General features: G+C 39.5%; 1 long non-coding RNA gene across 9 annotated transcripts in view; it reads left to right on the top strand.

Moving 5' to 3' along the window:
- LOC106508363 (uncharacterized) overlaps positions 1 to 27463 on the top strand; it is a 169298-nt gene that overhangs the window by 57659 nt on the left and 84176 nt on the right. For 7 of the 9 annotated variants that reach the window (XR_014844649.1, XR_014844648.1, XR_014844650.1 and 4 more), the window contains 2 exons: positions 3353 to 3598; positions 9891 to 9978. This is a non-coding gene — a long non-coding RNA (uncharacterized LOC106508363). The remainder of the gene's footprint in view (positions 1 to 3352; positions 3599 to 9890; positions 9979 to 27463) is intronic. The other 2 variants (XR_014844652.1, XR_014844653.1) reach the window with 1 other exon arrangement.

The following is a 27463-nucleotide window of genomic DNA, read 5'->3' as shown; positions in this document are numbered from 1 at the left end:
GTCGTCATTGTCTCATCATCAAAGACAAAATTAAGGAGTTCCCATCGTGGCTCAACGGTAACAAATCTGACTAGTATCCATGAGGACTCAGGTCCAATCCCTGGCCTTGCTCAGTGGGTTAAGGATCCAGGGTTGCCATGAGCTGTGGTGCAGGTCACAGCTGTGGTTCAGATCCTGCATGGCTGTGGCTGTAGCATAAGCCTGCAGCTGCAGCTCCAACTCGACCCCTAGCCTGGGAACTTCCATATGCCCTAAAAAGACAAAAAAATAAAAAATAAAAAAAAAATTAAGTATTTGTGTTTAAGACAGGCCTTCTGTCACCCTGTTATGTTGACCTTCCTTTTCAATCTGATCTTTTCCTACTCTCCTGTATGGTCCATACTGTTCAGCCACCATGAACGGTCCACTCTTGCCTGAGCACCCTCTTCCCTGAGCACCCTCCGGCTCTCTCTTGTCTCCAAGCCTCAGCACCAATTACTCTCACTATTGTGTCCATTTTTTCAAAGCCTCTTTCACAAGTCTGCCTCCACTGTAAATCCTTAAATGATCATTCTAGCTGACTGTATGGGGTTTCTTTTTCCTTCTGTTTATTTATTCATGGAAAAAAATGTTTATCAAATGTTTAACATGGATCAAATGAGAAAACAGTGCTGGGGATCTAGCAATGACTGGGACAGAATTGGAACCCGCCCTACTAGAGGTTATAATCCAACATTAATGAAGACTTGATAACTAATTTCAAGTGTCACAGGCTTTACAAGGGTCAGGGCAGCATGTTTAAAAGGATATAACTTAAGCTAAGGGTCGACTACAGCTTCCCTGAGTGAGGTGCACAAAGAGATCTAGAGAATGAAGAACTAGTTAGATGGAGGCGAGGGGCAGGGCGCGGTGCTAAAGAAATTTGGGGACATGAAAGAGTGTTCTGGGCAGAACAAGCCACATGTGCAAAGGCCGTGAAATGGGAAAGGGTGTGGCACATTTGAAGAACTGAGAGAAGGCCAGTATAGACAGCCAGATGGGTGTAACATTGTTAGAGGCTTCAAGTCCCCTTCAAGGAGATTAAACCCAAAAGCCTCTGGCCTTGTTTCACCGTAATGCCCCTTCCCCCACCTTGACCATCCTGGTAGGGAAGGAATGTCGCCCACTCCTCACCCCACCTCTATGTAACCTGTTTCCCATGCAGATAAGGTATCCTGCCTGAAACCAATCAGATCAAATATGCCCCATACAGAGATCAAACAACACTCAGCCCTGACACACAGCAGAGGGGGCTGGGGCAGGAGAAACTGGGTCTCCATTTAGGTCCACCTTGGGGAGGGGGGTATAAGAACAATTGTAAAATGAGTCTAGCTCTCTTTTTAATCTGAGCACACGTGAGTTCTCTCTCTCTCTGAAAATCTGAAAATGTACTTTTGCTTTGCTAAATTTGTAAAACATCCACCCATCCAATGCTTTGCTATGGTGAGATGGGGCCCGACCGAAGTGTAACTCTATCAACCTGCATAATAAGACAGGAGAAACTGAGATACCAGCAAAAGAGGGATTGATAATTCATGGGCTCTGAAATGGATTGGGACTGAAGAAAGGAAAGAGGGTAGAAAAAAAAAAAACAGGGAGAGAGTAGAAGAAACAATGCTTGAAGACTTGGATGAGTTTGAAGAAAAACGATAATGATAGAAGCTTAAGGATAGAATATTTTGGTGAGTCCCATATCTCATGTCTCATTATATAATTGTCTTATTCTTGATACTAAATTATATTACCTGGGTACTTATTATAGGATATTCATTGATATATTACAAGTAAAGAATTTTTTACTGCTGTATTTATTTTTCTTTGATCATTAAATAGAGGGTTTTTTCCCTCCGTCTTATATCCCGACGCATCTCATACGTCATTTGGCAAATGTTGAATGCCACAGGGTGTGCAACACTTTAGCAAGCCTAAAGAAAGGCACCAGAGACAAAAAACAAACCACATGCTGCAGAACAGTTTTTGAGGGGAAAATGAGGCCATTTTCTGGAGTCTTCTCTGTCTTTCAAAATGTAAGAAGTGTGAAATGGGAACCTAGAGGGGGCAGAAAATTGGTGATAGGATTCTTAGACCAGATTTCCAGCTTCTTGGTGCTCTTGATGTTCAGCCTGGTTATCAAACTTTTCTTCATTTCTTCACTCAGAATTCCTTCTTGTTCCAGTAGGATTGCTTCAGTTTATGACAATGAGTAGGCATACACTAAGCCACTTTCAGAAATGAGTCAGAACTAAGACATAACCTAAAGAAATGAAATAAGGTGCTTTTCATTTAAAGTGTCTCTTTTTCTTTTTGCTTTTTAGGGCTGCACCTGGCAGCATATGGAAGTTCCCGGGCTAGGGGTCAAATCAGAGCTATAGCTGCCGGCCTATGCCACAGCCACAGCAACGCCAGATCTGAGCTGCATCTTCGGCCTATACCACAGCTCACGGTAATGCCAGATCCTTAAGCCATGGATCGAGGCAAGGGATCGAACCCGAAACCTCATGTTTCCTTGTCAGATTTGTTTCTGCTGTGCCATGACAGGAATTCCTAAAGTGTCTTTTTCATGCATCTTTGTATTTCTCCTACATTTTCATTGAGTCTGATGTTTATTTTGTTTATATGTTTAGCTTACACAGTATAGGCAGAATGTCCCTAATTTTTTTCAGTTAGATGTTAGATAAACTCACCATACATAATTTTCAACTTCACATTTTATTTTTCTTTCTCAGCCGGGCCCATAGCATATGGAAGTTTCTAGTCTGGAGTTCAAATCCAGGCCTCTCCTATGACCTATACCACAGCTGCAGCAAGGCTGAATCCTTTAACCACTGTGCCAGGCCTGGGATTAAACCTGGGATGCCTCAGAGACACCACCATAAACTTAACCCACTGCACCACAGTGGGAGCTCCACAACCTCATATTTTTTTTTTTTTAAAGTTTTAATTAGGGGAGTTCCCATCGTGGCACAGCAGAAATGAATCTGACTAGGAACCATGAGGTTGTGGGTTCGATCCCTGGCCTCCCTCAGTGGGTTAAGGATCCAGTGTTGTCATGAGCTGTGGTGAAGGTCGAAGACACGGCTTGGATTCTAAGTTCTGTGGCTGTGGCGTAGGCCAGCAGCTATACCTCCGATTCAGCCCCTAGTCTGGGAACCTCCACATGCCACTAGCGCGGCCCTAAAAAGCAAAAAAAAAAAAAAAAAAAAAAAAAAAGTTTTAATTACACAAAGAACTCATTCACATGGCTTTAGGGACTCAAAGTTAATAGGAAACAGCAGTAAAAATGTCCCTCTCATAAAATGTTGTGATCATCATCTTCCTTTTTTTGTTCTCCAAGGTGCCTCCTAAGGGTGGTTTTTTCAGTGAAGCTGTGGTATACGCACTGCAAGAATGTGATGCTCATGATACTGGAATGACCAAAAGATATGAGTATGACTGTCTCTTGGGAGACGCCATCGAGGGCAGTGCCATGAAACATGAGAATCTCTGGGGCACCACAGCATTGTAACTCAGGAGCTATGGCTTTGCCAACACTACACAGTCCTGTCTGATGTCCTGTAGGCGGCTGGGAGTACATACATAGGTATGTATTGTAGGCACCTTCCGTCACTATCCTGTTTTTGGAGAGTCAACCATTCTTTTTTGTATTTTTAGGGGATTAAATAATTTTGTAATGTAGTGTGACTCTGAGCATGGCAGATGGCAGAAAAATACAATATGTTTTTAAAGAAATACAATTTTATTGTGTTTTGAAATCCCTTTAGATGTTTTCTGATACAACTCCCAGTGACTTAGTTGCAAAGTCAGCTGTCCCAGATGTGATATCTCAGTCCCTGTTAATCTTTTTATAAATTCTTTTGCTATTTTGTAATCTTGTGATTCATGTCTATCCTTAAGTGTCCTTTTGCCTTTATGTCCATTTGTCTTTATGCCACTTTTTCATGTTTCCGCCTCAATTAAAGAGAAACCGTCATTCACAGAGCAGCGGCTTAAGCTCTGCCTCTTTGCTGATTCTCATCATAGAAATTACCCAAGTCTCACCAGACCTGCACCTTGAAGAGGGAAGATACCATGAGTGAGGGTTTAGTCCTAACTAGAAAGGTTAAGGTTAAAAAAGAAGGTCAAGAAACTTAGTTGACCCACAAACTAAATCTTGCTTATTAACCAGAGTGCCGTGGTGTATGCATTATAATAATGTGAATTTATCCTCTATTATTTTGAATCAAGAATACCACGTTGGAGTTCCTGTCCTGGCACAGCAGAAAAGAATCTTACTAGCATCCATGAGGATGCAAGTTCGACCCCTGGCCTTGCTCAGTGGGTTAAGGATCCAGCGTTGCCGTGAGCTGTGGTGTAGGTCGCAGACGCGACTCAGATCTGGCATTGCTGTGGCTGTGGTGCAGGCCGGGGGCAACAGCTCCAATTAGACGCCTCGTCTGGGAACCTCCATATGCCCCAATAAGACAAAAAGACAAAAAAAAAAAAAAAAAAAAGGATACAGCATCATATACCAGAGAGACTGTGTTGTACTAACATATCGCATATCATGCATAGAGTTACAGCAGGGGTGCCTAAGACCTCAGCGAGGGTCGCAGAGGGTCGCAGACGGAAAGAACAGTGGATTAGAAATAAGGAAGACTCCAAGTCTCGTCTCAGTTCTGCCGATATTACCTACGTGTGTTTGAGGCCAATTGTTTAAATTCTCTGGGCCCTGGCAAGAAAAGGGGAAAAGAAGTAGAAGGCACACCCAATTCCTTTTTAGAGTATGATCCAGAATTTGCACGCGTGACTTCTGCTCTTGTGCCTTTGGCCAGAGCTTAGGCAATTGTTCACATGTATCTGGAAAGGAGGCTGGAGCGACATGTGGTCTGTAGCTGGACCTTGTAGGATTTTATTACTAAAGGAATTGGACTTTTGAAGGACAACTCCCAGTCTTAGTCATTGTCCCCTCTTATCCTCCCGTAAAGGCTCTCGGCACCTTCCTTCCTCTGCCCTCGAGCAGTTTTCTGCATACGCCAGAATTGAGTCAGATGGTCACCTCTAGATGTAAGGAAGCCAAGGAAACAGGAAACAGGATTTACATGATTGGCTTTGACCAATGTTTCCCTAAATTTCTTGGTTTGCTGCTCCCTTGGGGGTCTTGGCAGATTTTTTTCATGGTGCCAAAAGAAACACAGAAAAGTTCCATTTACGACTTGGTAGCCAGTTGAATAAAGTGTGCCCATAAAGTGAAAGAAAAGTAGTATCTTTTTCATTTTTAAATAATCACATTTTATTAATGGGTGTTATTACTTTTGGGGGGCTCCACAACTTCTCAAACATTGGAATCAGATTCGAGCATGCCGTTTCTTGTGCTACATGCTTTTCCTGCCATAGTTTCTTTGTTTTCTAGTCACAGCAACCACTGCAAACCCAACTTTGCAATAATATGGCACAGTCTAAAGCAATGTAGTGATCTAGTATGAAAACTGTACCTAAACTAGTAATCTGTTTGCTGTCCAACAGATGTTGAGTCCCGCTGTGTTTCCCTTGAAAATTAAACTATGTCGTGCCCCCAGTGAATTTGCTTTGGCACCCTTGAAAACTGAGCATGCAGTTTGAGAATCCTTGATTTAAACTAATCATGATCCTTTCTTGGAGGCTGGAGATACTGCTCCCTGTAAAGAATTAGGCTTCTTTTAGAGAGGAAGAAGAGGGAATGGAAATTATTTAGGAAACTAATAATTTCTGCCTCGGTGTGCTTCAACCAGACTATGTGCTCTTGTAGGTCAGCGACCACAGCTGTTTTTACGTACTGTTTTAGGAATAGCACAGTTCTTGGTACTTAGAGGGAGCGCAGTACGTATTTATTAAATGAATAATTATATGATCAACAGTATGGCTAATTCTCTTAGCCGTAGAATGCCAGCTTATAGGAAATTGGTGGCCTATACAGTGAGCCTCTATGTAAATTCAAGGGCCTGGTTTATGCCTTCCTCATTTCCCATAGGTCAGAGCCCAGCAAGTAGTTGGCCTATTGTAGGTGATGGAAAAGGGTTGGTTGGATAAAGGAGTGCATGTCTTAGTGAGAGCTAGTTCTGTCTCCAAACCCTTTACAAAGGAGTTTTATTACACTGATGATGAAAATGCTTATTAGTGAGCTCTCATATAAATGCCCATCCTGATTGCCCATAAAGAAAAATAACCACTCCATCTTATCACGGTGGATCTAAGGCTCTCTTTGGTTACCACAGTCACCACTAGAAAAACTGACAAAAAGAGAAAAGCAGAACTTTTGTGAGATATGAGAAGGACTTTTTCTGCAACAGTTTACATTGTCGGCAGCTAAACTATTTCACAATCCAGGATCATTACGTAAAGATTGGAAAGTGACTTTTTAAACAAGAGCCGTCTCACTTTATAAGTATGATGGCTATTTGAGCAAAAGTTGTCTTTCTCCTTTGTCTGGTGTCCTCCGCTCAGATTTATTTTTCGGTATTTCCGTGTTTTTATAATGGAGAAAGCCATTCAAGCTTTTTGCCCTTGGTGTTCCTCATAGTAAAGTGTCTACCTGTGTGACACTCTCGAAGAATGTGCACGTGCTGGCATGTTAGAGTTCGATCTAGGTTTAAAGATTGCCCACATTTGGAGTTCCCTTCGTGGTTCAGCGGTTAATGAACCCGACTAGAAGCCGTGAAGACACGGATTCGATCCCTGGCCTCTCTCAGTGGGTTAAGGATCCGGCGTTGCCGTGAGCTGTGATGTAGGTCCCAGATGCAGCTCGGATCTGGCGTTGCTGTGGCTGTGGTGTAGGCCGATTCCACCCCTAGACTGGGAACTTCCGTATGCCCTGGATGCAGCCCTAAAAAGACAAAAAATAAATAAAACTTGCCTACATTTATTTGATTTTTCTAGTAGTATATTTAGAAAGCAATTTATGTGTCTATCACTAAATTAGAAATATTTTGAAGCCCAGGGTCTATGTTTTTTCAATTTGGACCTGGTACAGAGTAGGTACTCAGTGTATATTTGTTGAATTAGTAAACTACTTCTTGTTGAGATTTTTCCCCAAAGCATTAAGCAGTATTTTGCTCATAATAAATACTCTGTGTGTGTATGTTTATTTTGTGAGAGCCAAAATCATCTTTAATTCCTTCAGTATTTCTATAAACTAAGAGAAATCAGAATTTCTCTGTTTTGTAAATGGAAAAATATAATTGTCTTTAATGTTGGATACCAAAGCTTGACTTTTTACTACAAAAGAAATTAGGATTTCCCATTGTGGTTCAGTGGGTTAAGAAGCTGATACTGTTTCCATGAGGAACACAGGTTCAATCCTTGGCCTTGCTTGGTGGGTTAAGGATCCAGTGTTGCTGTGGCATAGGTCACAGAAGGGACTCGGATCCCATGTTGCCTAGGCTGTGGTGTAGACCAGCAGCTACAGCTCTAATTCAACCCCTAAGCCTAAGGACTTCCATATGCCACAGGTACAGCCATTAAAAAAAAGAAAAAGAAAAAGAAAAGAAAGAAAGAAACTAAATATATTTTAAAAGTTCCTTTTTCTTGAAGAATATTTATTCTTTTGTTTGTTTGTTAAGATTTTTCTATCAATGTAATAAAAACCCTCACTGAGCATTTACTAGATGCAGGTCAACTCCAGGTGCCAGACTCATGTTGCAGTCAGTTTTACATTCCTAAATTTTATTTTATTTTGTTTATTTATTTATTTATTTTAGCTTTTTAGGGCCACAACTGCAACATATGGAAGTTCCCCGGCTAGGATCAAATCGGAGCTGCACCACAGCCACAGCAATGCAGGATCTGAGTCGCAACTGTGATCTTATACCACAGCTCATGGAAATGCTGGATCCTTAACCCACTGAGCGAGGCCAGGGATCGAACCCACGTTCTCATGGATCCTAGTCGAGTTCAATACCCACTGAGCCATGAAGGGAACGCCCCTAAATTTTATTTTTTAACTGCATTTTTATTTATTTACTTTTCTGGGCACAAAAGTAATACATATGCCCATTGCCAACAATTAAATCATTATAAAAATACCTAACAAAAATACCAGAGATAATTTCTGTTGATAGTTCACAGTATAGTCATACAATTTTTTTCCTGTGGCTTTATATACGGGTAATAATATTGTTACAATTTGGAAGTGCAGTCTTTTAATTGGAATTGGATCATACTGCCCACCACTATTTTGTAACTTTTTTTCACCTAACAGTATATCTAAACTTTTAAGTGTAAAAGAACTTTCAACTAGTAAATATAAATTGTCCTTATTTTGTTTAATTGTTAGATCTCGCTTTCAGATGTTCAGGGTATCCTTAACTCTTACTTTGAATTACCACACTTGTAATTTGAATTATTTATGAAATTGTAGGTTTTATTCCTGTCCCCCTAAGGAAATTGTTCATTCCATGCCTAAAACACACTGCCTAAAACACACACACATCACAGCAGTAACTGCTATGAATGAATGAATAAGTGAGTGAATGAATGAATGAGTGAGTGAGTGAATGATGGGCTTTCATCCCAAGACTTTCTTTACAAAGTCTATAAAGTTTGCCACACTTCACATTGCCTCCCCCTGGCGATTCTTTTATATGTGCTGAGAATTTTCATATTCTTCTTATCTAGGCTTAAATTATTTTTCATCTTATTTAGTATGTTTTAGGTCAATGTGAAGACAAAAATAAGATTTTAGATATTCAGAAGTATGGGAATCCTAATTACAAAATGATTAGAAAATAATCAGCATTTCAAACCTTTTAAGTTACTGGAGCTTCCTAATTTTCACAATTAAAAAGATAATAATAAAAACTCATCAAACAGGTTTTTTTTTTTTTTTTCACTTTTCTGGCATATATCTTAGCCCATGCTCATTCTACCCATTCAAGGAAAAAAGTTTCCTAAACTAAAATAACTATCTAAATTAAATGAAAAAATGACAGAGACTGATAGTTATCCCCTGTCCTATGGTTTTAGGAGCTCAGATTTGTGACCAATTGCACTGGACACTCTATTTCTAGCTTGCAACCAGGCATGGCCATTAGCATGCTAGTGGAAGTGTCTTCTGGCAGTTTTCATGAATATTTTTCATGAGATAGCAAGGTGTATACCCCTTTATTTTTGCCCTCTTCCCTGTTTGCTTTTCTGTTTGTGATGCTGCCATATTGGACTGTGAGGTTGAAGCCTTCTAGGACAGAACAAGATGAATGGAATGGATCCTGGGTTACTGGAGGCATCGGTCATCATGCCAGTCACTAACCACTTCCTGAGCATTTCCATGAGGCAAAAATAAATTTCTATCTTTATTAAGCTATTGTTTCTGTCATTTGCTCCCAAACCTAATCTTAGCTAATACAGATATTGAATCTGGAATTTCTAAGAAAGTGCCTGTAAGCTTGTTATTTGCCACAAATAACTAGCCCTTATCAATAGCATTTCACCAAAGCAACCCCATGTGGCACTGCTCCTTATTTATAGTTCAAAAAAATAAGGACCAGAGAAGTTTAAATTCAGGTTCTAGGTCCAGTTGTCTTCATAAGAGGCTGCGTTTACATGCTAACTGACAAGTAATAAGATAGAACGCAGAGTCCGTAATAGCCCGTTTTCGTATACAGTTTTGTGTTTGTTTCAGATATTAATCTCATCCAGTTCCTCAAAACCACTGTTAAAGTAAGTACATAAATGACAAAATTGAGCCCCAGAAAGTGTCATCTGGACAAGATCACAAAACTAGAGAGTGAACTAGTTTCCTGGCCCTGGCTTTCTTTATGATTTTTATCGTATTGTTGATCCATCATTTTAAGCCTCATCATAAAGCATATTATTTTTCCTTTTATTGGCCAAGTTTGATAAATAATTTTTTCGTCTTGTAGACCACAGGATGTCCTTTTCACATCCACAACTGCGCAACTGAGAGAAGAGCATGAGCAGCTGAGAAGATTTTATTGTGTGTTAAATAAGGTACTGTTTCTCCCTCTGGGAAGAAGGCAATATTGGAAGAAATAGTAGATAAAGACTATATCTAACTTAAAACACTCTGTCGGGTCAAGAAAACAGAAGTACTGGTTGTTACCTATACTCTTGACCTAGCTAATGGATAATGATGGATGTATCATGTCCAGTCTTCTAAAAAGTCATCATTGACCAAAACACTATAAGCCTAATTGAAAACTCTACGTGCATAAAAGACCCAAATGCGATTTTGAGTGTCCTAGCTAGTTGAAGCTGATTTTTTTTAGTGTGCAATTTGCATTGAAGTTCATGCCCCAGTGCACCCAAATTTCAGTATTATTCAGTTTCCTGAGGAACCCCTATACGGTCAACCTTAGTGAACAATATTTTTCCTCTACTTCCTATATTACTGTTTAGGTAACTGCTCTCTATTGCTTTTCCTGCAGCCATAGACCATCAGAAGGATAATCTATATTTTCAAATAATCTGACCTTGAGCTCTTCTCCAATGCACTTTAAAAAGAAATCATTTTAGGGGGTCTCTCATAGTTTCTCCTTTAATTTGTCTGCTTTTCTTACGGTATGGTTTGCTCCTTTTTGCTTGTGTGGAACAGGGACTGAATGTTGATGACCGCAATTCTGGATTCCTTCCAGGCATTTATTCTGGAACAAGTTCTCGGTCTGTTGGCACTAAAACCTATCTATTATTCCCTTTCCTACCCTTTCCTATCCACAATATGCTATACACCCACTCTTTTCCTGCCATGTAGTGGGAAGGATGGATTTACAGGATTTTAAGAATCCCTGCAAATTTAAATACTCATAGAAGATTTCTGGGTAGACATGAAATAAGGCCCAGGAAACTTATTAAGGATAATAAAATGAGTTGCTGTACTATTTACTTTTTTATTTTTTTGCTTTTTCTAGGGCTGCTCCCAAGGCATATGGAGGTTCCCAGGTTAAGGATCTAATTGGAGCTGTAGCCACTGGCCAGAGCCACAGCAACGGGGGATCCGAGCCGCGTCTGTGACCTACACCACAGCTCGTGGCAACGCTGGATCCTTAACCCACTGAGCAAGGCCAGGGATCGAACCCTCAACCTCATGGTTCCTAGTTGGATCCATTAACCACTGAGCCATGACAGGAACTCCTGCACTATTTTTTTTTTAAAGGAAATATTCTGAAACCACTTCCTTGCAGCTCCATCATTAGAGCTGCCTCTAACTAAAATTTTCCTTAATAGTCAATTTTTATACAACTTCCTTTTCCTCTTGTACAGCATGAAGTATTTTATTTAAAGGGCTTTTCCTGGTGCAAATTATATTTGCATTTTGAGGAATTGGGAGTCCCCTGCTCTTTCTCTATGTCCCATTATTCATTTGAAGTCCGGATTCTTAGCGTTTTCACTTTCGTATTTCCATGCTCTGATAACCTGAGTGTGATGAAGCTTTGAAATGAAAGTCAGAAGTCCTGAATGTTACCAGACAACCTTTGATCAATCAATGACCTCTACCTTTCTTACTAGAAAAATGTATGTAAGATAATTAGTAATCACATGATCTGTATGTTTGTTTGGGCTTGTGTCTAACTAAAATCAGAGAAGTTGTAATTAAGTAATAGTGATTACTGCATAAAAGAATTCCAAAGGAAAGGATTCTTATCATTCAGTTGGCCTGGATTAAAAAAAAGTTTTTCAAAATTAAAAAAGATTTTTTCAAAATTAACGCATGTGGGAGTTCCCCTTGTGGCACAGCAGAAACGAATCCGACTGGGAACCATGATGTTGTGGTTCGATCCCTGGCCTCACTCAGTGGGTTAAGGATCTGGCATTGCCATGAGCTGTGGTGTAGGTTGCAGATGCGGCTTGGATCTGGCATTGCTGTGGCTGTAGCTCCGATTTGACCCCTAGCCTGGGAACTTCCATATGCCATGGGTGTGGCCCTAAAAAAGTAAAAACAAAACAACAAAAAAACCAAAATTATCACATGAGTAGTTTAAAAACAAAACAAAAACTAGCAACCTTTCTACTGAGTGTTATAAATATTTTTTCTCTCCAAAATTTTACCTTGACAATTATAATGATTTGTCAGCAGTTCTAAGAAAGTAAAATAGAATCATAATTAAATATATATTTTTTAGTTGTTGGGTTTTTTTTTTTTGCTTTTTTTTTTTTAGGGCCACACCTGAGGCACATGGAGATTCCCAGCCAGGGGTCTAATTGGAACTAAGCTGCCAGCCTACACCACAGCCACAGCCACACCAGATTCAAGCCATGTCTGCTACCTACACCACAGCTCATGGCAACACCGGATCCTTAACCCACTGATTGAGGCCAGGGATCAAACCTGAAACCTCATGGTTCCTATTCAAATTCGTTTCTACTGCACCACGACGGGAACTCCAGAATCCTAATTATATTTAATTTGTTAAAAACAAAAAATAAAGGGTCCTCTTTTATGATCCCTTGATTCTTTCCCACTCTTGCAGACCCGACTTCTTTAGGCATAAAAACTCCTGCAATTATTTCATAGTCCAACAGTTTCTACCTTCTCTGAATTGTTAAATATCATATATTTTATGACACTCATCCTAATCCCTCCTTATGTAGAATGTTGTAATTGTTCCCTAGAATTTTTTTTTTTTTTTTGTCTTTTTGCCATTTCTTGGGCCGCTCCCGCGGCATATGGAGGTTCCCAGGCTAGGGGTCTAATTGGAGCTGTAGCTGCCAGCCTATGCCAGAGCCACAGCAACCCTAGAATTTTTAAAATGCCTTCCATCTTTTTTTTTTTTTTTTTTTTTTTTGGCTTTTTTGCTTTTTAGGGCTACACCTGCCGCATACGGAGGTTCCCAGGCTAGGAGAGCTGTAGCCGCCAACCTATGCCAGAGTCATGGCAATGCTGGATTCTTAACCCACTGAGCGGGGCCAAGGATTGAACCCATAACCTCATGGTTCCTAGTCGGATTCGTTTCCGCTGAGCCACAATGGGAACTCCCGAATGCCTTCCATCTCCCAAAGTGAATTTTATTTGCTAGAAAGGAAGAATTCTACAGTCTTGTTTACTCTTAAAGTTTTATCTATTAGCACAAAATAAATCTTAATAGATAATGGTTTACAAAAGCATGTACAGTTATATATGCAAATAAATACGTGCGTAGTGAACATCCAGGCATCGACTGCTCAGGCTGAGAAAAAGAGTGTCGCCAGTGCGCTGGATTTCCAGCGGTGCTCTTTTAAATGCTTCCAGATGTTTTAGGTCTGCTTCTTCGTTCACTCAACCATTCGCTCATCAGTAGGTATGTGAGCTGTTCCTAAATTTTAGCTGTTACTAACAATGATGTAATGACCACGCTCTATTTTAGTTTTACATTCTCATGTAACCGTGTCTATAAGATGGATTCCTAGAAGTAGTGTTACTAAGTAATTGGATATAGGCTTTTAAGATTTTAATAAGGAAAATTACATTACACTCCAAAAGTTTGTACAAATGTATACTTCCATCCAGAACAGAAAGCTCATTTCCCCATACCTCACACCTGTCCAACAGTTGTTGGTATCACTCTTTTACATTCTTCTAATGCGATCAGAAAAAAATACCATATTTATTTTAACATATGTTTTAGCTGGTTCAGCATTCTTTCATACGTATATTTTGTATTTGTACTTCTTTGGTGAATTGCCAGCCCATACCTAAAACACATTATTCTATTGATTTGTGTACGTTTCTTTGCTAATGTGTAGGAATTTTTATAAAATAGGTATACAAGTCATTTGTCTGTAAGGGGTCAGAAGGATTTTCTCTTGGGTCTGACACTAAAGGTTTTTTATGCATCATTGAATGCATGAAGGCATAGTTTCAAGAATGAATATTTAATAAACCATTTTTTCACACTTCCATTTTCTCACAGTACTTTAACATCTCACAGCAAAAGTTATTTAAAGGACATAGGTTACTGAATCTGAAATTGTATTTGTCATTTTGGGTTTCCATTCCTCGACATGCACCTGCATTTTAAGTCGTTTGAACTTAATTCTTTTCATTCTCATAGCCAAAGGGTGTTAAATTGTTAAGTGTTAAGAACCTTATAGTCCAAACTACTATGTGTAAAATAAATAAGCTGCAAAGATATATTGTACAACACAGGGAGTACAGCCAGTGTCTTATAACTATAAATGGTTTTGTTTGTTGGTTGGTTTGCCTTTTTAGAGCCACACCCCCGGCATATGGAGGTTCCCAGGCTGGGGTCCAATCTGAGCTGTAGCCGCTGGCCTACGCCACAGCCACAGCATTGCAGGATCTGAGCCACATCTGTGACCTACACCACAGCTCACGGCAATGCCACTTCCTTAACCTACTGAGCAAGGCCAGGGATTGAACCTGCATCCTCACGGATGCTAGTTGGGTTCATTAACTGCTTAGTCATGATGGCAACTCCTATAACTATAAATGGAGTATAACCGTTAAATAGTGTGACTCACCATATTGTATACCTGAAACTTATATAATATTGTACGTCAATATGCCTCGAAAAAAAGAACCTTATCGTCGTTGGAGACCATTTTAGAGTATCTAGTTTTCCAAAGACTATACCAAATAAATATATTATTTTACTATATCAAGTAAATCACTATATTGAAGCTACACATTCGTCAGTAAAAGTGAAATTACATTTGTTTAGAGTTGAGTCAAGACTTCAAATCACCTTAAAGGTTTTTATATGTACCTCTAATCATCTCTTGGTATTTTATGTTTCTTGGGAATTTTTTTTTTTGTTAAGAAAGAAACTTTGGGTGTTCCCATTGTGGCTCAGCAGAAATGAATCTAACTAGTATCCATGAGGATGCAGGTTTGATCCCTGGCCTCACTCAGTGGATTAAGCATCTGGCATTGCTGAGAACTGTGGTGTAGGTCGAAGACACGGCTTGGAGCTGGTAGTGTGTGGTTGTGGTGTAGGCCAGCAACTACAGCTCTGATTCAGTTCGACCCCTAGCCTGTGAACCTCCATATGCCATGAGTGCAGCCCTGAAAAAAAAGAAAAAGAAAAAGAAACTTTGGATGTGAAGGAAAGGTGATCAATATCCTAGAAAAGCTGATAATATTTTAAAATTACTTGAACACTTTATATATTGCTAATATAAATGAATAATAGCTCCTGAATGGATTGTATATATCTTTCAGAAGCAAGAAATGTATCTTATTGATAGCCTGTAGATAGAACAGATACTTTGTCATTGGAGTTCTTAAAATATTACATTTCTAATATGACAAATTGTATTTTGGTCTACCATCTGTAGAAAAAAGAAAGAACATTTCGAGAAATAAGAAAATCTGATCTATAATTTAAGATTACAATATGCTTGAAGATCATTTTTTTAAATGTCAAATATATTCAGTGTGTTTTACATGTGTAATATGTTAGAAAAGAAATATATTCTCTATTTTTTAATCCTCTGCTAATTATATTCTGTTTGTTGTTTTAGTTCATATGCATAAAATAACTAAACCTTGGCAAGAGCTTTTAGCTAGGCTCAGCTTTTAGTAAGCCAAAGAATTTTGAAAGAAGATGGGCATTCTTTAGCTTCCAAAATGTTGACTCTGGATTCAGCAGCTACCAAGTAATAATAGACTACCCACTGACTTAAAGGTCAGAATCACAGAATGATTAGAACATCATGATTATGTGAAGAAAAAAACATTGCATCATTTAGTGCCAAGTTTGAATCAGATTGTGTTCTGTGACCTACTTTCCTTAGATTTGTTTGGTCTCTATGGATAGAACCTGTACCCGTATTCTCTGGAAATTAATAGTTATTATTTCAAATGTTAAAGTTTTAAAGAAGTCACGTTAAATCTTACCTTCTTGACAATACTAAATGTGGTTTATTTGCCAACAGCTGTGTGGTAGAGAGAACATTACAGTGTAAAAAACTAAGACAAACAATATTATTAGAAGCCCTGATGTAGGCAAGCATTGTAAACTTCACTTCAATATACAGGTTATATTGGTCATATCATTTTATTATTATTAATATTTACATATATATTAATAACAGCTGTATTATATAATTCAAATGCATAAAATTCATCCTTTTAACACGTACAATTCAGTGATTTTTTAGTGTATTCATAGAGTTGTACCATCATCACTAGTATTTAATTTCCAAACATTTTCAGAACCACAAAAAGAAACTGTACCATTAGCAGTCATGCCCCAAAGATGATTCTTTGGGATAAGCCTCTGACTAGACTGACCAAGAAAAAAGAGAGAGAAGACACAAATTCATATTTTAAAGGGATAGTAAGAGAATATCATTATCATCATCATCATTAACAACTTTGTCAATAAATTTGAAAATTTAGATGGAATGGACAAATTCCTGGGGAAACGTAATTTTCTAAAAGTAATGAAAGAGACAAAATAGAAAAATCCGAATAATCTTATAACTATTACAGAAAATGAATCCATATTCAAAATCCTTTCCACAAAGTAAAGTCCAGGTTCAGATAACTTCACCAATAAATTCTATCAAAAACTTAAGGAAGAGATGAATCAGTTCTAATACAACTTGTCCCAAAGGATGGAAAGTGAGTGACCCGCTTCATGATACCAGCATAACCCTCTCAGCAAGATTCAAGGATATTATGAGGAAGAAAGGGAAATTATGAGAGAAAACATGACTATCTCAATAGATTCAGAAAAAACATCTGATGAAATTTAACATTCTTTTTTTATTACTCAGTGAATTTATTTTATTTATAGTTGTACAATGATCATCACAATCCAATTTTATAGGATTTCTATCCCACAGCCCCAGTGCCTCCGCCATCCTCCAAACTGTCTCCTTTGGAAACCATAAGTTTTTCAAAGCCTGTGAGTCAGTATCTGTTCTGCAGAGAAGTTCATTGTGTCCTTTTTTCAGATTCCACGTGTTGGTGAAAGCATTTGATATTGGTGTCTCATTGTCTGACTGACTTCACTCAGCATGATAATTTCTAGGTCCATCCATGTTGCTAAAAATGAAGGTATTTCATTCCTTTTAATGGCTGAGTAATATTCCATTGTTTTTTATATGTACCACATCTTCTTGATCTACTCTTTAACATTCTTTTTGATTAAAAAAATTTTAGTTAACTAGGAATAGAAAATAACTTTGTTAATCTGATAAGGGTCTTGACAAAGAAACAATTAGCCATTATACTTAATGGAGATAGACTAAAAACTTTGTCTCTGAGACCTGGGATAAGGCAAGGATGATCACCTACATTCTTTATATTTAACCTTACTCTGGAGGCCTGAGCAAGTGCAGTAAGGCAAAAAGAATATGCATTTTTTTATATATTATAATCATAATATATTAAAATATAATTATATATGCACACAGAGACTGGATAGGAATTAATAAAATTGCCATTATTTGTGAATAATGATTTTGTTGAGTAAAATCCCATCTACAGGCAAATTATGGGAAATAACAAGATCAGGTCAAAGAAGATCAGTATCAAGCAGCCAACTACCAATCTAAAATCTCTACTTGGAATCTCGGGGACCTCTGAGACCTCGCCAAGGCCAAAGCTCTTGATTTTTTCTCACCTCCCTCCCGGTGCTCTCATTTCTTATAGTGGCAACATCATTTACCTAGTACCCAAGCCAGAATTAAAGTGTGGGACTGCTCCCAGCCTACGGACTGCCTTTGTAGAAATCAGAAAAAGGCACTCCTTGCAAGGACATGCGACCCATGCCAGGGGACAGGACTTTGTGAACCAAGTGTCTGCTGGATGTCAGCGTTCATATGCCCATGTCAGCTCAGCACACTCAGGCGTGAACATTCTGCACAGCTGTGTACGGCAGCCTTGCCTTGATCTCCCCCCTGTTTTCTCTTTCCTCTTAATTCACTTAATTCACAAATACTGCCCAGTCTGTTTCCAAAGTATATCTTGAAACCACTCTCCTCATTTCCCTCCCTCCACCTCAGCCCAGCCACCATCATCCATCTCCCGCCCCAACCACTGTACCGCATCCTCCTGTCTGCTCGGTCACTCTCTCTTTACTCTTGCCCCCTCCAGGCTGTTCTCCACACAGCAGGTAAAGGGATCATCTTAAAACACAAATCCAGTGACATCAATCTCCAGCTTAAATTCTTCAGTGGCTTCGCATTTCACTAAGAAAAAAAAAAAAAAAATCCAAACTCTTTACTATGAACCCCAAGGGCCTGCATGATCTGACCCCATCTATGTTTGTAGCCTCATCTTGGGCCACTCACCTCCTTGCCTTCTCTGCTCTAGCCACTCTCATCTTGCTTCACTTTAATTCATCTGCCAAAGATCTTTCCTGCCTCAGGCTTTGGCACATGCCAGTCCCTCTTTTGGACTAGCAGGAATAACTAGGATTTATTTTGCTCTTGCTCCATGCTAGGCCCTGTTCTAAATACCCTCTGAAGACGCACACGTTTAGCCTCCACAACCGTGGTGTGAAATACCTACTATCCTGCTTCACCTTTTACGGATGAGGAAACAAAGACACGGATGAGGAAACAAAGACACGGAGAGGTTAAATTGCCCCAAGTCCCACTGTTGGCAATTGAGGACACCAGGATGGGCTTCCCCACACTCTGTGCAGCAGCCTCTTCTCACCCTCTAGTCTCAGCCCCATCCTTTGAGTAGCCTTATCTGCCCACTGTATCTGAGGTAGGGCTCATCTCAGCGGCTCATCTGTGTGTTTCCTAGTACCTACTATGATTTACTGTAACTTACTGTTATTATTTTTATCTTTTTCCTCCCTGTCTCTCTCACTAGAATGTAAGCTCTGTAAGGACAGGAACTTACTATCTAAGCATCAACAGGCTGAATGCTTTTCAATACAAAAGGATGAAAGAGAATAAATACCCTTTTAACATTTAGCACATTGCTGTGCATACAATAACCACTCAATAAAATGTTACCAAATTAATAAGAATAATCTATCTTTCCTGTTCAGGTGATAACCTGCAGAAAAAAGGTCTTTGACCACTTAGAACTAAATGAAAAAAAAAAAAAAAAAAGGCATTCCTGTTGTGGCCCAGCGGAAATGAATCTGACTAGTATGTATGAGGACGCAGGTTCGATCCCTGGCCTCAGTCCAGCAATCTGGTGTTGCCATGAGCTGTGGGGTAGGTTGCAGACGCAGCTTGGTTCCCACATTGCTGTGGCTGTGGTGTAGGCCGGCAGCTGTAGCCTACTGATTTGACCCATAGCCTGCGAAATTCCATATCATATGCCTCAGGTGGGGTCTTAAAAAGCAAATATAGATAGATAGATAGATAGATAGATAGATAGATAGATAGATAGATATGCGCACACACATATATAACTAAATGAAAAAAAACTATGGAAATTACTCCTCCATCGACTTAGATTTTATTAGAAAAATTCTGCCTATGTTTGACTTACTATAAAGATCCTATAACTAGACAGATAGGAAGGAAAGTGTCTAACTATGAATTAAAGATAAATTAGTAAAGTTCTCTTTTCAAAAGAACTCACTTTGAGATCTCTTCTGATTCTGGACTACATTTCAATGGCATTAGTAGCAATCATTATTTCAATTAGTTAGGAAATAAATATCCAGTATTTTCTTCTTAGTTGAATGACTTAATATGATGTTTCTCATCAAAAGTGGCAGAAATTAATTGGCTAATTGACGCAAAGGGGGTTTATTGAGAGGATGTCAGGCTCACATGATGAACAAAAGACTGGAGCATGGGAAGCGTGGAAAGAGACAGGAATCAAAAGGTCACTAGAGTCAAAAAGCCAGAAACAGCCCCACATCCATTCACCACTGATCAGAGTGCCACCGCAATACTGCCCTTGTCCCCCCACCCTGGCATTGCTCCTGAAATACAAAATCCCAAGAGAAAGCATCTGATTAACCTAGCTTATGTGCTAGGCTGCCCAAGTCTCAATTCCGACATTGAAACTACACACAGTTAACTTCCCAGAAAGGAACCTGGAGATAAGTATACTGGGAAGCCAAAAAAAAAAAAAAGAATATCTTTTATACTTATATTGGGAAAAGCAACAATATATGTTTTCACATTTTCTTATTTTGGGATTTTAGAATTTTGTTAAAGGCATAAATGTGACCCAAACATAGAGATCAGAACATTTAGAAGGGACTTTATGCTTCCTCTCACCAAACACTATAGTCATCGAACAAGAAAAAAAAAAAAAAAACCCAGCATATTCTCTTTGAAGAGCAAAATATATGATGAACATTTGTGAATGAGCCATGTGTAACTTGGGCTTGTCAGAATCAAAAGCCATGAAGGCATCCACGATGTTGGCAGAGCAGAGAAGTCGAAGGAGTGACCTGATCATATTTCAAGTACTTACTGGCCTCTTCATATGACTTTCCATGTCCGTGAGTTTAATTTTGGACATACTGAATTTGAACTCTAACTGAACATGTCCGAAACCAAACTCATCTCTTCCACTGCTCTGTTCCTCCTGTTTCCTTAGTCTTCATCCGTGTTTCACCATCCAATCTAGCCACCCGCTCCTGAAACCCAGGACTTTTATGACTGTCCCACGCCTCACCCAACTCAGGCGATCAGGTTTCCAAACTCTGTCCATCCTTCCTCCAAATCAATTTTTATTTTTTATTATTTTTTATTTTTATTTTTTTGTCTTTTTGCCTTTTCTAGGGCCGCTCCTGCGGCATATGGAGGTTCCTAGGCTAGGGGTCTAACCGGAGCTGTTACTGCCGGCCTATGCCAGAGCCACAGCAGTGTGGGATCCGAGCTACGTCTGCGACCTACACCACAGCTCATGGCAATGCCGGATCCTTAACCCACTGAGCGAGGCCAAGATTCAAACCCGCAACCTCATGGTTCCTGGTCGGATTCATTAACCATTGCACCATGCCGGGAACTCCCAAATCGCTTTTTAAATCCATGCCTTTCCCTTCCCCCTTGCCAGTGTCTCCGTTCAAATTCATGACTTCTGTATTTCTTACTGCCTCACTTATTGTCCAGTTTTGATTAATTTTAGTAGGTCCCACAGGCTATCAAGTTTAGGCCATTGGCTACTATTTCAGCCATATATCACTGTTGCTTCACCCCATCTTACCTGAACTAGGTAAATTCTGTATATATCCTGCTTTTTCATGTACCTCAGATTTTAATAGGGTGATTTTTTTTTCTTTCTTTTTAGGGCCACACCCATGGCATACGGAGGTTCCCAAGCTAGAGGTCCAATTGGAGCTACAACCTCTGGCCTACACCACAGCTACAGCAACATCAGATCCAGGCTGCATCTGCGACCTACACCACAGCTCACGGCAACACTGAATTCTTAGGCCACTGAACAAGGCCAGGGATCGAACCCATAACCTCATGGTTCGTATTCTGATTCGTTTCCACTGCGCCACGACAGGAACTCCTAGGCTGATTTTTAATTAGTTAGTCTTTCTACATATTTCTATCACTCTTGTTCTCTTAGGTTGCTTGCTGTGCTTCTGTTCCAGCCTTCCAGATGTTGTTTTATTGATTTTTTTTTCCTGAAGACCCTCCCTCCCAGCCATCACCATCCCCAAGTAAATGCAGGCATTTCCTCTGAACTCCCATAACACTTGTACATACTTCCCTAGATTGTTTACTCACATTACTTGTTCATAAGTCTGCTTTTCTTTGGGGACCGGGATTAGGGACTGTGGCTCATTCGCAGTTGTGTTTTCTCACTGTACTCATCGAGTTCCTGGAACACCATGGGCAACAAAACAAGTTTCTTTAGTAAGTGAGTGAAGCATGCTTCACGGAATGAAGATGGGACCTTAGGCAACTCTAGACACCAAGTCGAAAGGGTGCTTGTGCCGACCCTGTTATGCCTGTGACCCCAGCTGCACCGAACTTCAGGACAGCAGCCCTCATCACACCTCAAGTTCTGGGCCCTCTTCTCTCTTGCTCTCCCCAGTTTTTGTTACCTTATTGCATTTTTCTAGAATACAAACTGCCTTTCGCTCCCACGTCTTGCCTAGGAGTTGCCTCGAAGGCTTAACACCGGTTTTGGTTGATTCAGCTGTGAGTCTCAGTGTTTCTCCTTACAGAGAGTTTATTCCCTCTGGCCCACGCTGTTCCATTGCGTCAGCCTTTGACCCATAGACCATTCCTCAGTGTTGGCTCTCATGGTCCAAATTGCTTTGGGGGTCAGGACTAAAAATAGGGATGTTTTAGGCAATGCCAAAATGCGTATCAGCCTAATTTCAAGGTAGAAAAAAAAAAAAAAAAAAAAGTAGAGTCATGGGAGAGAGTCCAGAGTGCAGCCCTGCCAGTTTTATCTGGAAACATCTCTTTGTTTTAAACCCACTTTTCACAGTCTTGTGCATAGGTATCACACGTGGTCACACAGCACGTATTCTTCGGTTCATTTACTCCTCTGAGCACTTATTGAGCTTCCTCACTGTGCTAGGCACTAGGATGAAAAGATTTGAGAACAAAGACATTTTTCGTGCTCTTCAGATTGCCATAATCTGGGATAGAGAGAGTGCCATGAGTGATAATTATAAAATAATAAAATAAATGTGTTAATAGAAATACGAACAAGTCCAATAGTAACGGGGGTGTGTGTGTGCTGCGACCTTAAAGATGGTAAGCAGTGCCTGTCAAAACCCCAAAATGTTAAATATTTCCTGCAAGATTTTCCATAACCTCCTCACTCTATCTTTTCCAATTTTGTTTCTTTGTGCAATGATAAACTCTAAACTCCAGCCATCTGTGAGACTGCCACAGAAAATATTCATCAGGAATTTTAGACAGTTTTTATTGGGGGGGCATTTTTTTTTATAGTTAAGTACACACTAAATGCTTCAATGACAGCAACTTGTGCTTTCTATAAAGACTTATAATTTGGAGTTCCTGTCGTGGTGCAGTGGTTAGCGAATCTGACTAGGAACCATGAGGTTGCAGGTTCGATCCCTGGCCTTGCTCAGTGGGTTAAGGATCCGGCATTGGCTGTGAGCTGTGGTGTAGGTTGCAGATGCAGCTCGGATCCCACGTTGCTGTGGCTCTGGCGTAGGCCGGCGGCTACAGCTCCATCCAACCCCTAGCCTGGGAACCTCCATATGTCGCGGGAGTGGCCCAAGAAATGGCAAAAAAGACCAAAAAAAAAAAAAAAAAAAAAAAAAAAAGACTTATAATTCAAGGTAAGATTTGTTTTAGGGAGGAAATTTGATAGAATACCTTTGCGTTAAATACAGTCAACCTTCAGCTGTATGCAAAGCAATGAAACTAGAACACACCCTCACACCATGCACAAAAATAAACTCCAAATGGCTGAAAGACTTAAATATACGACAGGACACCATCAAACTCCTAGAAGAAAACATAGGCAAAACACTCTCTGACATCAACATCATGAATATTTTCTCAGGTCAGTCTCCCAAAGCAATAGAAATTAGAGCAAAAATAAACCCATGGGACCTCATCAAACTGAAAAGCGTTTGCACAGCAAAGGAAACCAAAAAGAAAACAAAAAGACAACTTACAGAATGGGAGAAAATAGTTTCAAATGATGCAACTGACAAGGGCTTAATCTCTAGAATATACAAGCAACTTATACAACTCAACAGCAAAAAAGCCAATCAATCAATGGAAAAATGGGCAAAAGACCTGAATAGACATTTCTCCAAGGAAGATATACAGATGGCCAACAAACACATGAAAAATGCTCAACATTGCTGATTATAAGAGAAATGCAAATCAAAACTACCATGAGATACCACCTCACACCAGTCAGAATGGCCATCATTAATAAATCCACAAATAACAAGTGCTGGAGGGGCTGTGGAGAAAAGGGAACCCTCCTGCACTGCTGGTGGGAATGTAAACTGGTACAGCCACTATGGAGAACAGTTTGGAGATACCTTAGAAATCTATACATAGAACTTCCATATGACCCTGCAATCCCACTCTTGGGCATCTATCCGGACAAAGCTCTACTTAAAAGAGACACATGCACCCGCATGTTCATTGCAGCACTATTCACAATAGCCAGGACATGGAAACAATCCAAATGTCCATCGACAGATGATTGGATTCGGAAGAGGTGGTATATATACACAATGGAATACTACTCAGCCATAAAAAAGGATGACATAATGCCATTTGCAGCAACATGGATGGAACTAGAGAATCTCATCCTGAGTGAAATCAGCCAGAAAGACAAAGACAAATACCATCTGATATCACTTATAACTGGAATCTAATATCCAGCACAAATGAACATCTCCTCAGAAAAGAAAATCATGGACTTGGAGAAGAGACTTGTGGTTGCCTGATGGGAGGGGGAGGGAGTGGGAGGGATCGGGAGCTTGGGCTTATCAGACACAACCTAGAATAGATTTATAAGGAGATCCTGCTGAATAGCATTGAGAACTATGTCTAGATACTCATGTCGCAACAGAAGAAAGGGTGGGGGAAAAAACTGTAACTGCAATGTATACATCTAAGGATGACCTGACCCCCTTGCTGTACAGTGGGAAAATAAAAAAAAAAAAATACAGTCAACCTTCTACCAGCAGTCTGTATAATCCCAAATGGTAAATAATCTAAATTTAGTTCCACAAATAATTTAAAAGTCATTTAGAGTTAGATTTAGAATGCAGGTTTTGCTTTTCTGCTCTACCATCTCCCCTAAGAGGTACTCGCTATAGGTTTTCCCTTTTTTAGGCTGTCACCATCTAAAATTTCAAATTAACATGCATCTCCTAAACACATGACGATGTTGGTAAGTTTCTTGGATGATGAGGAAGGAAACTCTCTAAGGACTAAAATTTTCTTACATGCACCCCACATGTATAACCAGATATGTTCTATATAAATGGCTGTTTTCAGTGTTCGTGTGTGTGTGTGTGTGTGTGTGTGTGTGTGTTAGTCAAGATGTGAACCACTTGCAGAAAAATAATCTAACCCTAGCAAAGAAGTCTACTCTACATGCAGTAGCAGTGTTCACAAGTATATCTTAGAACCAACCTTTGGGTGGGGTTATATCACTGCCAACGGTTCCGTTGTTGTGGTTTATTCTAACACTTGCTATCACTTTGAACAGTGAAGATTGTTTGATCCAACCTAAGAAAACCGTGTTTCATGAGAACCAAGACAACACATACTCTGGCTGTCTGGGCCGGCAGGCAGCGTGCGTCAGACCACAGAGAGCCTGCCCAGCCACCTCTTTCCGGTTCCTGTTTTTGTCAAAAGGCAATGTTGGGAATTTTAAACATAGTTGTAAAAGCCCTTCGATGTGATGCTTTATAATCAAAAGTCAATGTAAAGAAAAGCACACTTGATTTTGTAACTAAATACGAAAGTGTATACAGAATTATTTCTTTTAAAAAAGAAATTTAAATATGTCTGATGAAACGGCACAGTTCCTCTGTCTCCCTTTTGTGTTTCCAACCTCTCTGGAAATGCTGCCTCCCAGCCTTAGATTGCAAGCATGCTCTAGTTTCTCCTTGGTAACTGACTGCATGGCTACCTCTGTGTTCTCATTTTAATCTCTTGCTTCACCAATGCAATCTGACCCCGCTCTCAAAAACCTGCTTCATCAAAACTTGTCAATGTCCCAACCCCATTTACTGCTTTCAGGTCATCATTCTGTCCACCTTTTTTTGAAGTCTTCAACACCAACTAGCTAAGTACTCTTCTCTTGACTGTTAACCCTTAGGTATCCTTCAGTCCTTTTTTCCCCTTTCTATCTGACTCTCAAATTATATTTGTGCTTCGAGCATTTCTCAGGGTCCTGCCTTTGGCCCTCTTCTTTCTTCTGTCTGTACTCTCCCTTAATAATCTTATTTTCTTCTACAGCTTTTTTGTTATTAACCCTAAAAAGAACTTAAAGCAGAAGCATTGACTCTGCATTATAACAATACAAAGAACATGGTGAATTAATCAGTAAAAGATCAGTTGTCTTCCCCTCTCCTATACATTTTTTCTATGTATATATGTGTGTATTCATATACATTCTTTGTATTTACATGTATGTATATAACATAGATATATGTATTTACACATATATTTTATTATGAAAGTTGGATCACATTAAATATTGTTCTACATCTACTATTTTTTCTTTTAACAAGCCATGAGTATCTTTCCTAACTGACACATGTGGGGCTATCTAATTCTTTAAAACACTGCATAGTATTTCACAGTATGGAAGTGCCATACTTCTCAATTCCTTATGGACATATCCACATGGTTTATTCCACCAAGTAAATCAAACGCAACAAAAAAGACAAGTATAATTTTCACTGTAAACTGTTAAGTATCTCTAAACTGTATTCCATACCTTGGTTAACAGTGTCATGTTGTGTAACTTGAATGCTAGGGCTAATGTTTCCCTGAAGTCACAGACATAAATTTCACTGTCTACGGAAATATTCCCACGGGTAGGACGCAGATGCTTCAGGGACGCAGATGCTTCAGGCTCTGCGTATCCCAAACTGGGTCTTCACTTGGTGGCAGAACACTCAACCTGGTGATTCAATCAGAAACACTTGGGAGTTGATTGTTTCACATACCATGTCCCTGAATTTATTCAATTTTATCACCTAAATATCCTTTTCTTTCACTCTATTCTTTCTCTGTTATCACTGTCTTAGTAGGACTTCACAATCTTTCATCTGACCTGTTGCAGATACCTCTTTACCAATAAATACCATGGTCTTCTCGCCGCCTCCATCCCCCTTTCCCTGTTCCTTCGCCGAGCTTTCATCAACATGCTTCTCATCTGCCTTTCACTGATGAGTGGACCTACCAGCTGCTTTGCAGCTTGAAAACCTTCACTGACTCCCGTCTACACACAGAATGACGTTCAAGCTCTTACTTTGCAATGCAGAGATATGTTACCCCCAGCCAGCTCTCCAAACTCACTTGCCATTAGTTCCCGGTTCCGTGTTGTAATTTATGCTGTTGCTATACCAAAATACGTATGCACATATGTACACATACAAACACACAGACACACATATGAGAAAAAATTTTTGAGATTCCACATACTTAAAAATGTTAATTCCCCTGTGTGAGATGGATTTCTGCACCTCCTTACCTTGAAAAGTTTTATTTATTCTCAACCACCATTTGCTCAGTGGAGTCCTCTCGCGCTCTCTCCAAGCAAAAGAATTTATTTTCTTTGCTATTTGTGAACTTTGTACACATAGTATTGTGTGTGTGTATGTATATATACGTATGTATGTGTGTGTATGTATATATACGTATGTATGTATGTGTATATATATATATGAACAAAATTATTTCATATTATTTATCTATATTATCTGTTCACTTAACTGCTACCCCTAGGTTTTTTTTTTTTGTAGTAAGAACCATATATTGATTTGTATTTGTATATTTAATATCTACTGCATCCTGGCACATAGTAAGTACCCAGTAAATTTTTATCAGGGTAAACTGAGTAATGATTTTATTCCTTTGTCTCCCTCAGCATCTACATCCAACCCGTTAACAA

This window comes from Sus scrofa, chromosome 4 (assembly GCF_054392235.1).
Source record: "Sus scrofa isolate SSC_HxYL_T2T_F1_AM1 chromosome 4, Sscrofa_HxYL_maternal_Yorkshire_Landrace_v2.0, whole genome shotgun sequence".
In the NCBI taxonomy this organism is placed as follows: domain Eukaryota; kingdom Metazoa; phylum Chordata; class Mammalia; order Artiodactyla; family Suidae; genus Sus; species Sus scrofa.
Note: the sequence above shows the minus strand (reverse complement) of the source record. Positions and strands in the feature narration are given on the sequence as shown.